General features: G+C 37.9%; 1 long non-coding RNA gene across 1 annotated transcript in view; it reads left to right on the forward strand.

Annotated features, from left to right (window-relative positions):
- The window catches only part of LOC140527278 (uncharacterized), a 67,144-nt gene that overhangs the window by 20,522 nt on the left and 31,576 nt on the right, over nucleotides 1-15,046 (forward strand). Inside the window, exon 2 of the long non-coding RNA XR_011974746.1 lies at nucleotides 4,004-4,231. This is a non-coding gene — a long non-coding RNA (uncharacterized lncRNA). The remainder of the gene's footprint in view (nucleotides 1-4,003; nucleotides 4,232-15,046) is intronic.

Here is a 15,046-nt window from a genome sequence, read left to right on the forward strand (position 1 = left end):
TTCCACATCCACAATCAATAGCAAGGAAAAAGAGTGCAGAAACTCTCACTGATGTGTTTACCTTTACTGGTCAGCCACAGGACACAATAAGCTAGAAAACAAGACATTTATGAAATCATAAATAAGTAAGATAACAATGAAGTATCTCCTTTTTTTAAACTGGGGAAACACTCTGTCGCAAATTCATGTATCATTAGTAGCATGAATGGATTTACAGACAATGTGCAGCTGAGTCCCGAGAACTCCCATCTCTTAACACTGCAGGACCACTGATACATTCTGGCAAAGTGACCATACTCCCTGGGTGCCTCCCATGGTGCATAGTGTCTGCTGGGTAGATAATTGTCCCATGTGGACAATTATCTTTGCTGGACCTGTTGAACATATAATCTTGGCCACACTCATCGTGTCAGTGAAACCTGTGATCACTCCTAGATTTTCTGGATATATCTTCTCAGCACCAGTAGTCTCCATTGTAGTGTTTTGAAGTTATCTTTTATCTCTTTTTTGTATACTTAGCATAGTGCCTGACACGTTGATTTCACTGTTATTGTTGTGGCCGAATCTTCATGACACCGTTTGGGTTTTTCTTGGCAAAGATACTGGTATGCTCTGCCATTTCCTTCTCTAGCTCCTTTTATAGAAGAGGAAACTGAAACAAATAGGAGTTACTTGCCTGGAGTGACATAGCTTAGTAAATGTCTGGGATCAGATTTGAAATCAGGGCTACCTTACTCCAGGCCCAGCACTCTATCCACTAAGCCACCTAGCTATGCCTCTAGCACCTAGTAGGGACTTAATAAGCCTCACTAACTAAAGGTGCTCTTCAGGGTTGATCTACTGTTTTGATTATATTTGGTCACTAACAAGTTTAGTTCCATTGGGTAGAAAGTTCATAGGGTCATAGATTCAGAAGTGAAAGGGAAGTCTATCATCAATTCTGTCCTTCTCATTTTACCTACCAGGAAACTAATACCCAGGATCATATAGACTCACTTCTTAAGGTCTATTCATTGAATGGGCATTACCTCACTGAAAATAAGAAGCTGAAAAGGCCTCAGTCTAAAAGGATCAGGATCTCCCATTGTATCCTGCATCATTTCCAGTCCTCCTGATGAATATTTGGTCACTGGCTCTGGAGGAGAAAGTGAGGCTGGTGACCTTGCACAACCCTCTCTCACTCAAATCAAAGGCAATTGCAAATCATGTCATCATCTCCCTTTCTGTCATCATGGTCCCCTTTGAGAAAGAATAACAAGCACAAGATGATTTGATCAAGTTGGCCTCCTTCCTATCCTGTGCTGGGCTTCCTCCCACTATGTCCATTCAGTGTATCTACCACCTTATCCAGCTATACTTATCCTAGGTCTATACCCTAAAGAAATCAAAGAAAGGAAGAGAAGGCAACACACAGTTATTAAGTACCTACTATGTTCCAGGCACCTTACTAAGCACCTGAAGAATATTTATAGCAATTCTTTTCACAATAGCTACAAATCTGACACTAAGCAAATACCTTATTACCTATTGGGCAAGGGTCAAATAAATTGTGCTAAATGTATATCATGGAATATTACTGTGCCTGAAGATATGACAGAATAGATAGTTTTAGAGGAAACTGGAATGTATGAATGATGCAAAGTGGAATAAGAATTATAACAAGTTTCAAAATGCCAACCACATTATCAAGAAAAACAACTTGGAAAGACCTTTGAACTCTAATCAATGCAATATAAAACATAAGTACAGAGCACTGAAGATGAAACACACCATCCACCTCTTTCTAGAGAGGTAATGGATTGAAATTGCAGAAAAAAACATTTTTTTTTTAGTCATGGCCATTGTAGCAATTTGTTTTGCCAGAATATGCGTATGAGTGCTATGAGGGTTTCTTTTTTTGTTTGTTTTATTTCATTTTTAAAATAATTCAATGGAGGAGGGGAGTGACAGAGAGAGATAATACATTCTTTTAAAATAAATAAACAAATGATGTTTTTAAGAGTAAAAGGTAGAATATGTTATCAGATAATGATGGAAAAGGGTAAGGAACTTTCCTATGAGGGAAAACAAATAAGCACAATAGTTTAGGTTTAGCCTTGGCTTCAACAGGTTTTTATTTCTAGTTAGGCATTCTTTGTGCCAGGTACCCACTTCTTTAGAATATGGAATATAGAATGGCCTCTCTCAGACACATCCTATTAAACTGAATTCTGTTTTTAATGGTATTTCCAGATAACAGGGCTTTGCCTCTTCATTGAAAGTCTACTCCCTACAATTTTATTTTGGCTCCCTGTTTAGTACTATGATTTCAAAATTATTTCTGGGTATCCCTCACCCACAAATGGGTAGTTAGGGTGACACAGCAGATAGAGCATGGGGATAGAGTTAGGAAGACCTGAGTTCAAATCTGACCCCAGGCACTTTCTAGCTATGTGACCTTGGGCAAATCCCTTTACCCTGTTTGCCTCAGTTTCCACATCTCTAAAATGAGTTGGAGAAGGAAATGGCAGAGCATTTAGAAAATCACAGATGGAGCCAGGAATAGTCAGACACAACTGAAAAACAACTGAACTTCACCATAAACTTTGCATAATGGTGTAAGTCTGAATCCTTATGCAGGAATTCTCAACGTAAGGTTGTGATTTTGGCTGTTTTTTAATCTGTTGATAATTTTATTTCAATATAATTGATTTTCTTTTTAATCCTATATGCTTTATTTTCTGTATTAAAAAAATATTCTGAGGAGTCCTTAGGCCTCACCATGCTGCCAAAGGGATCATGAAAAAATGTTAAGAACCTCTCTTTACAGTATTTGGGGGGAGCCACCAGGTTTTATATCTGTTTTGCGCAGAATTCTAAGTGTAAGAGCAGGGCTTCATTTGTTATTCCACGCCACTAAAAAATAATTACCTTGGATAGATTCGACAATCTCTTGATTGGATCACTCCAAGCTAAATGTGAATAAGTCCTTTTGATTCAATCAATTAGTCATTGCCTTAAAGACTTACTGTTCAGTCACGTCCCACTCCTCATGGCCCCATTTTGGGGAATTAGGAGAAGGACCCAAACTTTTGTCTCAATGTTAGAAGCTATTGTAAATGATAGAAGATACTGTAAATGTGTCCCTAACTTTAATCTAAAAGAAACCCTCTATGGCCATAGAAGCAGCAACCCTGTGCAAATTAGGTGCCATCTTATATTAAAATGAGCTGATTCTTATATATGCAGGATAAAAAGAGAGAGATTCTTGGTCAGAGGTGGGGAACCTATGGCCTAGAGGCTACATGTGGCTCTCTAGGTCCTCAAGTGTGGCCCTTTTTCTGAATTCAAACTTCACAGAACAAACCCCCTTAATAAAAGGATTTGTTCTATAAAACTTGGATTCAGTCCAAAGTCTGCACTCAAGGACCTAGAAGGCAGTATGTGGCCCCAAAGCAACAGGTTCTCTGTCCTTGGCCTTTTGTAATGTCATGGAAGGATTTCCTATAGAATATGTTCAGTATCATCTTTTCATTTCTGTTAGATCACCTGGGGGCTTTGGGGTTGCTTCCAATCAAGCACAAACTCAGTGCTGAAAAGGACTTGGAATTTTGGAATGACATGGATAACCTTAAGTAGTACCTGGGTCCTTCCATCCCAACCTGTAGCAGGAGCAGATGTGTTACTCAGTAAAAAGAAGGAGTTTCTGTCCTATATTCTCTTTACTCTGACTTTCAGGTATTGCAAGGAGCATTCTCTGTCTCTAGACTCCCCAGCAAGAGCACAGAGAAGTGTGTGGAACTAAGATCACAAATATGGGGCTGGAAGGTGACAAAGAGAGTATCTCTTCCAAACTTTTCATTTTCTATATGAGGAAGTTAGGTTCAGAAAAGTTGTGAAGTGCCTGACATCACATATGTAAAAAGAAATAAAGATGGGATTTGAGTGTAGGCCTTTATTTCCAATTCCAGCAGTTACAACCTGTCATATGTATAATTATCAACTAAGTTTATTTTTTTTTTAGGATTTGTACTCATCTTGACATGTGATACGATAGAAAGAGCATTGGCCCTAGACTCAGAGGGCCTAGGATGAAAATTCACCTTTAATATCTACCTGTTTGACTGTGAGAACGTCCCTGCAGCTACCTGGGCCTTATTTCTCATCTAAACATTTATAGAGCTAAACCTAGAAGCCATACCACACGGCCCTGTCAAAAGCAAACATAAACCCACGGCAGAAGAAAGCAACAGTAAGTATGTACAATAAGTTGGCAACAAGGGTGGGGCATGGTGCTGCTGAAGTCATAATGAAGTACATTATTTTTTTCACAAAGCTTCTTGAACACAGAAAGTGCTAAGTGTAATTATTATAGTTGTTGCAGGCAATAGTCCATGAGTCCAATTACACCCAGGCAGAACCCAAGCTGCTGATTTCCTTAATTGCTGCCTACTCAGACTTTAAATTCACTCTCATCTCCCTTACTTATTTTTTAAATGGAAGGGAGTGGTTTTCATCAGAGAGACAGGATGGAATAAATGCCAATATCAGTGTTTTTATACAATTAAGTGATGTATTAAAGAAAATTTTAGTGTTCAACTAGCAACCTATTTGAGAGAATAAGCTTCTCCCTCATCCTTTCACCTCCAAATTTAATTCAGTCCAACAAACATCTTATTTACTATCTACTTTAGTGAGATGAGGAAGTAGCAAGCAGAAATTGCAAAAGGAAAGACCTAAATTCAAATCCAACTCTGATATCTATGTGACTCTGGGCAAGTCATGTAATCCTTTTATACCACAGATAATTTGGACTTATCTACTAAGTCAGACAGGTTAGGATATGTGATCTGCATCGATGGAAGGAGTTTCCAAACTTGAAAAAATATACATCGAGGAATTCAGAATTGTTTTTGTGCATTCAAGTATGTGAAAGGCACTGTTGTAGACAAGGGATATTAAGAAAAGAAAAACATGAAAAACAACATTAACAATAATCTCTGTCTTTGAGGATCTTCCCTCTACTTCAGAGATGCATTTATTCAGGAAAGTAAAGACAATACAATTGGAGAAAACAGTAACATGTGGGGAAACTATCAGAAAGGATTTCAGGAAAGGGGCAGCACCTGTATTGAAAGCTAAGCATTTTAAGAGGTGGAGTTGAGAATCAAATACAATCCAGGTATCAGAGTGAAGCTGTTAAAAGACACAGAGGGGAAAGATGTGGTGTGCTGAGGTCAAGGGGAACATCAGAAAGAACAGTTTGACTAAAACAGAGAGTGCATTAAAGAGAGTTGGGAGAATTATGTAAGAAAAGGACCTGGAGATTGGAGGAAGACTATGAGGGAGTTTTAAATGATGAGCTTGTATTGAACCCTTTAGGGAAAAGGACGATTCGTGTGTCAGGTACAGATTTCTGCTTTTGAATAACAATTTCACTGAATTGGAGGAGAGAAAATGCTAACAAGGAGGCCAGTTTTAAATTGTTCCACTATTAGTGCCCTGCTTATCCTGACTAATTAGTTTCAGACATGTTCCACATACATGTTTAAGTGAATTTCAGCTCTGCTGATGCAGAAATGGGAAGGATTTTCTCACATGTTCTATAGACCCATTCAAAGGACAGTAGAATCTGATATTCCTTCATAGGCTATGCTGATAAACTGAAAACAAAGTTGATATATAATCATAAATTAGACGGTTTTTTTTTAACAAACTGCATTCCAACTTTTTAAATATTAGCATTTTTCTCCCTTGTCTTCCCTTTTTCATATATTGCATATATGGCAACATTTGGTACAGGATGGTTTTCTACTTTTCGCATGGCCATTCTCTTCTTTCTGGCATATATTACCCTGGCTCAGAGCTCAAAGCTGCAATCTCAGGCAGGAGAATTGTTTGACTTTGGAGATTTGATGATTCCAAATTGCCCATAAAGGAGGAATTCTTCCATTGCCCCCAGCTACAAACAGGCTGATGATCATCTGACACATCTGGAAGAGATGGTTGGCTACAGTTAATCTTTAAGTTAGAGGAACTGTTTATGTTACAAAAACATTAGTGGAACTGGCTTGGCCCAGAATCTCCATACGGAACTTGATAAACAGACCTCCCCCCAAAGAATTCCATTTGGAAGATTCTCCAAAAAGAGAAACTGAGGAGTGAAAGTGGAAGCAGTGGCCTGAGGCCTAAAGAAATCTAAGGGGTAAGATCTTAAATGGAGCTCAGAATTCTTGTTCTCAAATCAGTTTCCTTTAGCACTAGACCACTATACGATTCTCTATAATGAATGAAAAAGAAGCACATTTCTTTAGCATATATGAAATTCGCTCTTTTCTTCCAACTACTCTCTTATACTATTTTAGCCTTGTGCAAGAATATGAAAAATGGATCAGTTCGTTTACCTTACAGACTACAAACCACCCCACTCTGCTTCCACTCACACACATTCACACATGTATTTACACAGACACAGACACACACAGACACAGACACACACATACACACACACATAATGTTTCAATAAAATGTGTATATAATTTAATAACTAAACTTTGCATCTTTCCTAACATCCAACACAACGCTATTTAAAATGTAGAATAATCAGTTAAATCAATAAGCATTTATTAAGCATCTAATAACATTTCTCTGATGCTATAACCCTGTTACCCTATTGGTGAGTTCTTCCTATGACCTCTACTTTGGGGAGGGGCACAGGATAGACATCCCTCATTCCCCAGCTAATTCTGCTTCCAATTCCTCAGTCGCCTTCTAATCCTGGAACTTACCTCATCACATAGGGCCTTCTCACCCTGAAACAATCTTCTGCTACTATGTCCCTGTTCTACCACTGGTAAATTCCTCCTGGGACCTCCATTTTGGAGAGAGGCCAAGGCTGACCATGCTGGATTCCTCTTCCAGATCTGCTTTAGAATCTCAGGACTTCACCTTCATCTTCCCCTGCATCACTTTTATTTTGAGTTCTATTTTGTATGTCAATGACATCTCAAAATGAATTCCAGAACAGTAGAACTCACAAAAGGAAGGGGTGAAACAATTTTCCAACCAAAGGTTGTACCTGAGTGAAAGTGGAACACATTCCCAGCATAAGTCATACCCCAACAAACCAGCAGCAGACCTTGAGGGGCACTGAATCACCAGCAGTTTCCAGAGCTCTGAGCTTACAGACAGTAAGAGGACTGGACAACTTCTCAGAAGGAAAGATTATAGGGGTCCCTTTGATGGCATTGGGTACAGGACTCTGTTGCATTGTTCATATGTGCATCTAGGTCACAATCCTAAATCACAGTCCCAGGGAGAAAAGGAGCACTAAGACATCAGCACTTAGAGCTTCAGAGGAGTGGGGACCCTGGTCTGAGATACAGGATGGAAAAGAAAGCTTTTGGTCACTCACAGACCAGAGTGCAGGCCAGCAGAGTAGTAAGCACATCTCTCCTTAGATCATACAGCCTTGGAATAACTGAAAATTTACAGACCCCCCCAGAACTAGTAAGGTAATCTTACTTATGATATGAAATAACTTAAGGGATAGCCAGAAGAAAATTGAATAATTGGAGAATCTTATGCAAAAAAAGCAAAGAAGATAGTTTCCCTGAATTGTAGAATATGTGGAGAGAAGTAAGAAGATTGGAAAAATTAGAAAGTGGCCAGGTTATGAAGGTATTTAAAAAGCCAAAAAGAAAATTTTACATTTGATTATGGGTGCAATAAAGAGCCACTGGAGTTTACTGCATGGTATGGAGGAGGGATTGTTAGACCTATGTTTTAGGAAAAATCAATTTGACAGCTGAGTGGAGGATAGACTGGAATGAGGAGAGACTTGAGGCAGGGAGTCCAATATATTGACTATTATAGTAGTCCAGGAATAAGGTGATAAGGGACTGCAACAGAGTAGTTTGTGAAAGAGTTGGGGGAGACAAGGAGCATAAACAAGAGATGCTGTGAAGGTAGCAGTGACAAAATTTGATGTTATTGGATATGAGGAGTGAAATACAGTGAAGAGTTGAGGATGACACGTGACCTGAGAGTCTAGTGACTGTAAAGCCTTGGACAGTAATGAGGAAGTTAGGAAGAAATGAGGGCTTAGGAAAATATAATGAATTTAGTTTTTGACATATTGAGATGTGTACAGGGCACCAAGGTTGAGCTATTCAGTAGACAGTGGAGATCATTAAATACTTAAATTGCTATTTCATTCATTTTTAAAGAGGACACACATTGATTGGTGCTGATTATGCAATGAAATGATGAAAATTATGCAAACTATCACTACAGGTTGCAAAAATTTAATGTCTCCCAGATAGTTAATGGATAGAATTATTCACTAGAAACTCACTATTCTTTATGAACTAATAGATGATGAATTTTCATACTGAAAACATCTTTAAAAAGTCCTTGAGCATTCATCCAACACATTATATTGAAACTGAAGAATTATGACCAACAACTGTTGCCAGCATAGTAGAGCTGTCCTCCTCCCCTTGACATACACTGTGGAAGTATTGTTTCAGAGCTCACAGGAAGGCAGAATAGACATTTATAGCCTCTTCTCCCCTCCATTTCTCTGAAGAAGACTATATTTCCTGCCAAGAGGAGAAGCAGGAGATTGGGGACAGAGGCTTGGCCACTCTGCTATCTTCTTAGAGACACTATATGTGGTGCAAATTATATCAATTGGCTCCATTAAATATTATTCATCTAGGGGTTGTGATTCTTAGGTTCAAGCTAAACTTTTGATCATTGTTGTTTGATGGGGAAAAGTCAACTCAAGATTTATACCCAAGGCTTAATGCCTCTCCCACCAAATACCAGTTCTGCAATGAAAACTCTACAAGGAAAAGAGAAATCAGTGAAAACATATGAATTAGAATGTGGCAAGACCAAGTGAAAGAGCTTTCCCATTGGGAGCAAAGTAACTCAGCTCAACTAAGAGAGAGTCCCAGATCTTACCCAAAGGTTAATTCCTAAAAGTTTCACTATAGCAAGAAGGAGATAGGGACATGATAGAGACCACTAACCAGTTCATCCCAGGTTGGCTTCTTCCCAGTCTTATTTTTCCATTCTGTAACATGAAGTGTGGTTGTTCTCATCCATTTTTTCCCTTGAAGATGGAAACCTAGCAAGCTCAAAGAGACTGAAGAATCTTTCCTTTTTCCAGCTCTTGCCAACTTAGCCCTGATTTTCATGCAGGCACAGGACATAGTTATCCACCAATGAGAAGAGAGTCCCATACCAAATGGCTTTGGGGGTCAGGTTATACCCATAACTGCCCAGCCATAACAGAGATCCACAAACATTTAGAACAACATTGTTAATAGTTATTGCCATACTAAATATTTATATTTTATAAATTTCATAGAATGAAAAGTTTTGAAAATTATAGTAATCTAACAAAATAAAGTCATTTAGAAAAAAGTAGAAGGCATAAGTCAAGGTTGTGGTCTTGTATGATACTGGAGATGTCCCATCAATGAATTCAGTGAGCCTATGCAAGATAACCTCACATCTCAGCAAATATTTAAGGACAAAAAAAAGTCATTTTATCCACTTGCACACTAATACTCTAACAATAAACACTCTAACATACAAAGGGAGACCTGCTATCACAGCTTCTTAGATCTGCATTTATAGAAGGAAAGGCAATTTTTGAGGGGTCCACAATCACTTTAATCAAGCACCTGTATCATTCACTTAGTTCAAGGGGAAAAGTCAGCACCCTGAACTTCAGAGAAGGTCAACAGACATGCTTCCAAGTATCTGATAGATCACCATAGTTACGAGAGAGGGAAGCACCAACATCTGGGTAAAACCTCACCCTCAGAGTATTTATACATTTTTTTACAGCCAAAGGACATCACAGACCCTTCAGAATCAGCGCCTCTTTAACAAAAGGTGTGGACCTTCCTCCAAATTTTCCCAGGCCCATTAATGGGTGGGAAAGATCTTCTTTAATCACATTAAAATAATTAAAAATACAAATATATAAACTGTTTCTAGTCAAAGAAATTCTTGTTTCTGTACTTTACTCCAAGTAAAGACTCTTGGTTGATAAAAGCAAGATTTGATCAGAGGCACTTGATTATACTAAAATAAAAACAGCAAAAGATCCTACTTTGCTTGCCATCACAAAAACACAAAACATAAAATATACAAGAATATTTGTGGAATAATAACTTGTTCTTGGTCCATTTTATTTTCTGAACTCCAACAAAAAAAAGATATTGAGATAAGTGATAACATTTAATAATGAGAAAGAACTATAATTTATAAAATACTCAAAGATCACAAAGTTTTTTCTAACACATATTATCTCATCTATTCCTATAATGTAGGCCCCATATATGATTGCTTGCATGTAACATATGAAAAATAAATAAATTCAGAAAGGTTGACTCACTACATAGCCAGTAAATGTCAGAAGTAGGGTTATTCATGCAAATAATGTTTATTTTTTCCAATTATATGTAAATATAGTTTCCAACATTCATTTTTTGATAAGATTTTGAGTTCCAAGTTTTTCTCCCTCTTTCCATTCTCACCTCTGTCCCCAAGAAGACAAGCAATTTGATATAGGTTATACATGTGCAATTATGTTAAACATATTTCCCCATTACTCATGTTGTAAAAGAAGAAACAGAACAAAAGGGAAAACCCACAAAAAAAGTGAAAATAGTATGCTTTAATATGCATTCAGACTCCATAGTTCTTTCTCTGGATATTCCAGCATAAGAATTTTGGAATTGTCTTGGATCATTGTATTGCTGAGAAGAAGTCAGTCTGTCATAGTTCATCACTGAACAGCGATTGCGTACATTGTGTACAATGTTCGCTCTGCATTGGTTCTTGTAAATCCAGGTTCCAGAAGCAGGTTTTGAATGTGGGTCTTTGTGACTCCAGGGTTAGGACTCTATGCAACATTCTAACTAAAATATGTTTGCTAATTTTTTGATGATGATGATGATGATAATGATGATGACATATGAATGAGGACCCCTCTTTTATTCCTATAACACCTCTAGCAAGGTGGTGGGGTGGGCGCTCAGATCCACGACCTACAAGAAAACAGGTCTCTTCATAGGAACCCGACCATGACAATTTTGTCATTGATTCCTGAGTTTTCCTGATAGAAATTCTGACTAGTCTTCCTTCTGATTCTGAACGCTTAGTCTATGCTTTCTTTGGTTCATGACCCCACTCAATTCCTTGCATAATCCATAGGTTAAACTAGGCTCCTTGTCACCCCCTTCTGATTTCTTACTGCTGTCTTCCAGAACCCAGATTCTCCACCACCCCAGCTTTACTTGGGTATGAGGGGGAGAAGATACTAACTATTCCTTCTTCCCTAAGCCTATTCATTGAAACTAATATACAATCACTTACCCTTTTCTCACTAGTGGAACATTCAAAGATACAAATTAATAAAGTAACCTCACTGGGTATGAATTCTCTTCAGCAGCTACTATCCCTTTTAAAGTGACCAATTCCGACAGTCCCTCAGTTCTTTTATACTGCACCAATAAAGAAAAGATTAACCAATCCTTTAACCTAGAAGGGTCTCTACTTTCCTAATGGTACAAGGACATGACACTTCTTTCTTATTATGATTTCTGAAGCCCTGATTCCTTGTCAGAACTCCAATTATTTTTATTCAGCCAATTTTCAGGGAAGGCTGATATAAGGTTAAGATTAGGTGCTTTTGATGGATTCATGAAATCATTTTTTTTAAATTGCCAATTACTATAATTATTAGAATTTCTAAAAGTCATCCAGCTAAAATGATCTTTAAATTCTTTATTCCTACCAACTGTACTGTAACATCCCTGTTTCAATGAAACATTTTTTACTATGTTTATTCCCATATAAGTTCAAAGAAATGGAAAAAGCCATGTGAGATTTCCTAGTGCAATTTCTTCAAATATTGAAGTATCAAATTTAGGAGACGATATGAAAAGAAGAAAAGAGGAATATATTGGACTGATTAGGTACCAAATTGAAAAACCATGGGGGCATTTCTGCTTTAGAAGATGATGTGGGAGCAATGGGAAATAAAGCCCAATGTAAATCACTGTTGAAATTAATGTATTTTAAAGGTTATCAGAGAAAAGCTACTGAATTCCAGGGTTTCTCATCACTAAATTAAATGCAAAATCACTAATTTGATTTGAACAAATTACCAGTTGACTTCTAATGTATAGAATAATAAGAAGAAATGTTTCTTTATGAGTTGAAAATGAGATTTTTATTTTCAAAAGAGCAAAAAAAGAGAAGGAATAAAGTTGATTCAGAGCCCAAACAACCTTTTGGTTAAAATAATTTGTTGACTGCCACCAAAAAAGAAAAAAAAGAAAAGAAAAGAAAAAAACTCTTTCCTAGGCTTGCAGTTTGCAATTTTTCATTCAAAGCTGACTCAAATGAAATATTTTCTGGTTCTTCCAGGTTAAGGGAATTTGAGGACACTGTAATTTACCTAAGGGAGTCATCTGCAGTCTGATTTCTTATCCTCAATCTCTATAAGAGGTATCAAAAATTTCTCATATTTTTCCCCCACTTCCTTACAGAGGATTAAAATCTGACTGCCAAATTTGTCTTAGCAAAGTAATCTATTTGGTGGAAATTTCGGATACAGTAGAGGAAATTTAAGTTCTTAAATTCCTAGGGGAGTGGTAGATGTTGAGAAAGGAACCCCTCCTTGCTAATTGGAAATAGAGTTCCAGTAGAGAGAGTCCCTTTCCTTTTGTGCTTGCTTCCCTTCACCCCTTACCCCCAGTGGAGAGGTCCTTTGGTGGTATTTATGTCTCTGAGAGGATGCCCTAAGGTAATTTCAAGGAGGCATACTGTGAGACAAAGGCTGTTTTCAAATGGAACCATATTTTCTCTGCAGGTGTCCCTGGTGATATAGTGTCCGCAGCACCTCAACTAGCTGTGGGCCTTCTATTCCTCAGACAAATCTACTTGAAAGTGGCTGCCCCCCACTTGCCAAGCTTTCCAGGGGCTGAGCACATGCAGCACTGTGAAAGCAAGTTTATTTGTCTTACTGGCTGAAGACATAGAGAGGAAAACACCCAAGAGGACAGACCGAAAAATGAGCAGTAATTTTAAACCTTTTGTTTCCATGGCAAACCCAGTGGAAGAAGTGACAGTGAATTCATTTTAAGCTATATGGAAATAAGCCTTTAACCGTGACCCCTCTTCCCCTGCCCCATCATACGACCTCCTCTCCAACTTTGCTGAGAAAATTGAAGTAGGTGATGTGAGCTCATTTCCCCTCCTCCACACTTCTGGGAATTTCCCCATCCTCTCCTCCTTCCTTCTGATCTCAGTGAATGAATAGCTCTCCTCTTCACCAAAGGTAATATTTATCCCACCTGTTTCTCTGATCCCATCCACTTCTGTCTTCTTGGAGTACATTATTCCATAGATTTCTCATCCACTTTTATTCTCCTCTTAAACTTTCTTCCCCACTACTAGCACTTTGTTCTTTGCTTATAAATGTTTTTAGGGTCTTCTTACACTAAAACAACAAATCCATTATTCGACCCTGTTCCCATCCCAGCACACTCTATCAAACTATTGTTCTTTTTCTTCTTACCTTTTAGTAACTATATATTTTATATATGTGTGTATATATATATATATGGTAATTATATATATATATACGTATATATACTCTTCTGTATATACTTCATCAGTAAAAAAATGAATACCTGTATTGTCCTGGTACATACATGTACGTACATATATATGTGGATGCATGTTCCATATGCATGTTGGTTGGTTGTTGTCCTTCATTCTCGAAGAGGACCAAAATAACATCACCATGATAAAGTGAAGTTTCGATGTGTACGACTGTGGCTGATCAAATCAATACAGACTCAGAATGTTCTACCACAGATTGGGCACAGATAGTCCATGTGAACATTTGGGGTGACTACTCCAAATTTGCACAACCTACATTTTCTTTGTGCTATTTCAATTCTGCTTTGCTCCTCAAGCACAGCACCTTTTCTGATGTGGGCAAGCCATGCTGAGTGGTCTTGTGCCAGTGTCTCCAGGTCTCACAGTCAAATCCGAAGTTCTTGAAATAGACCTTGACAGTGTCCTTGTATCACTTCTTCAGACCACCATGTGATTGCCTGCCCCATGTGAGTTCTCCATAAAATAGTCTTTTTGGCAAGTGTATATTTTGCATTTGAACAGCATGGCCAGTCCATTAGAGTTGCACTCTCTGAAACATAGTTTGAATACTTGACAGTTTAGTTTGAGCAGTGTCTGCTACCTTATCCTGCCAGGTGATCTTCAAAATCTTCCTAAGACAGTTCAAATGGAAACAATTCAGTTTCCTGGCATGATGCTGGTAGACTATCCATGTTTCACAGGCATACAGCAATGAGGTCAGCACAATGGCTCTGTAGACCTTCAGTTTGGTAGTCATTCTAACACCTCTTCTCTCCCAAACTTTTCTTCAGAGCCTCCCAAACACTGAGCTATCTCTGGCAATGCATGGATCAACGTCATTCTCAATGGGTACATCCCTGGAAAGCACACTACCAAAGTAACTGAACTTATCCCCAGATATGCATGTACACATATATTTATGTGTATATATACTATGTATTTAAAAATCTCTTGGGCAGTAAGTGACTTTGTTATAATTTTATTTTGTGACAGCAATTGCCATGTATGTTTTTTTTTTTCCTGCTGGCATTACACTGACTCCAGAATAGTTGACCTTACACAGATAAAGCTGAACTTAGCTCATTTCCCATCCTTACTTTTCTACCAAGTGCTGGATGTTATGGCATACACTTTGTTTCATCGCTCCATTGCTGTGTTTTTATTTCTTTACTTTTTTAATGAATATATATTGCTCCAAAGAAACTTTGAAATGTTCTTGCTATTAAAGAGTACACTTCAATCACTGTTAGAGATCTTTCAGCAATAATGGGTGTGGGGCTATCCACTATTTCAAGAATCATTCAACTTTACAACGAAACATGTTTAGTCTCATGGAAGTTCAAAGGAAAATGAGACTGAAAATAAAAATAGT

Source organism: Notamacropus eugenii, chromosome 2 (assembly GCF_028372415.1).
Source record: "Notamacropus eugenii isolate mMacEug1 chromosome 2, mMacEug1.pri_v2, whole genome shotgun sequence".
Classification (NCBI taxonomy): domain Eukaryota; kingdom Metazoa; phylum Chordata; class Mammalia; order Diprotodontia; family Macropodidae; genus Notamacropus; species Notamacropus eugenii.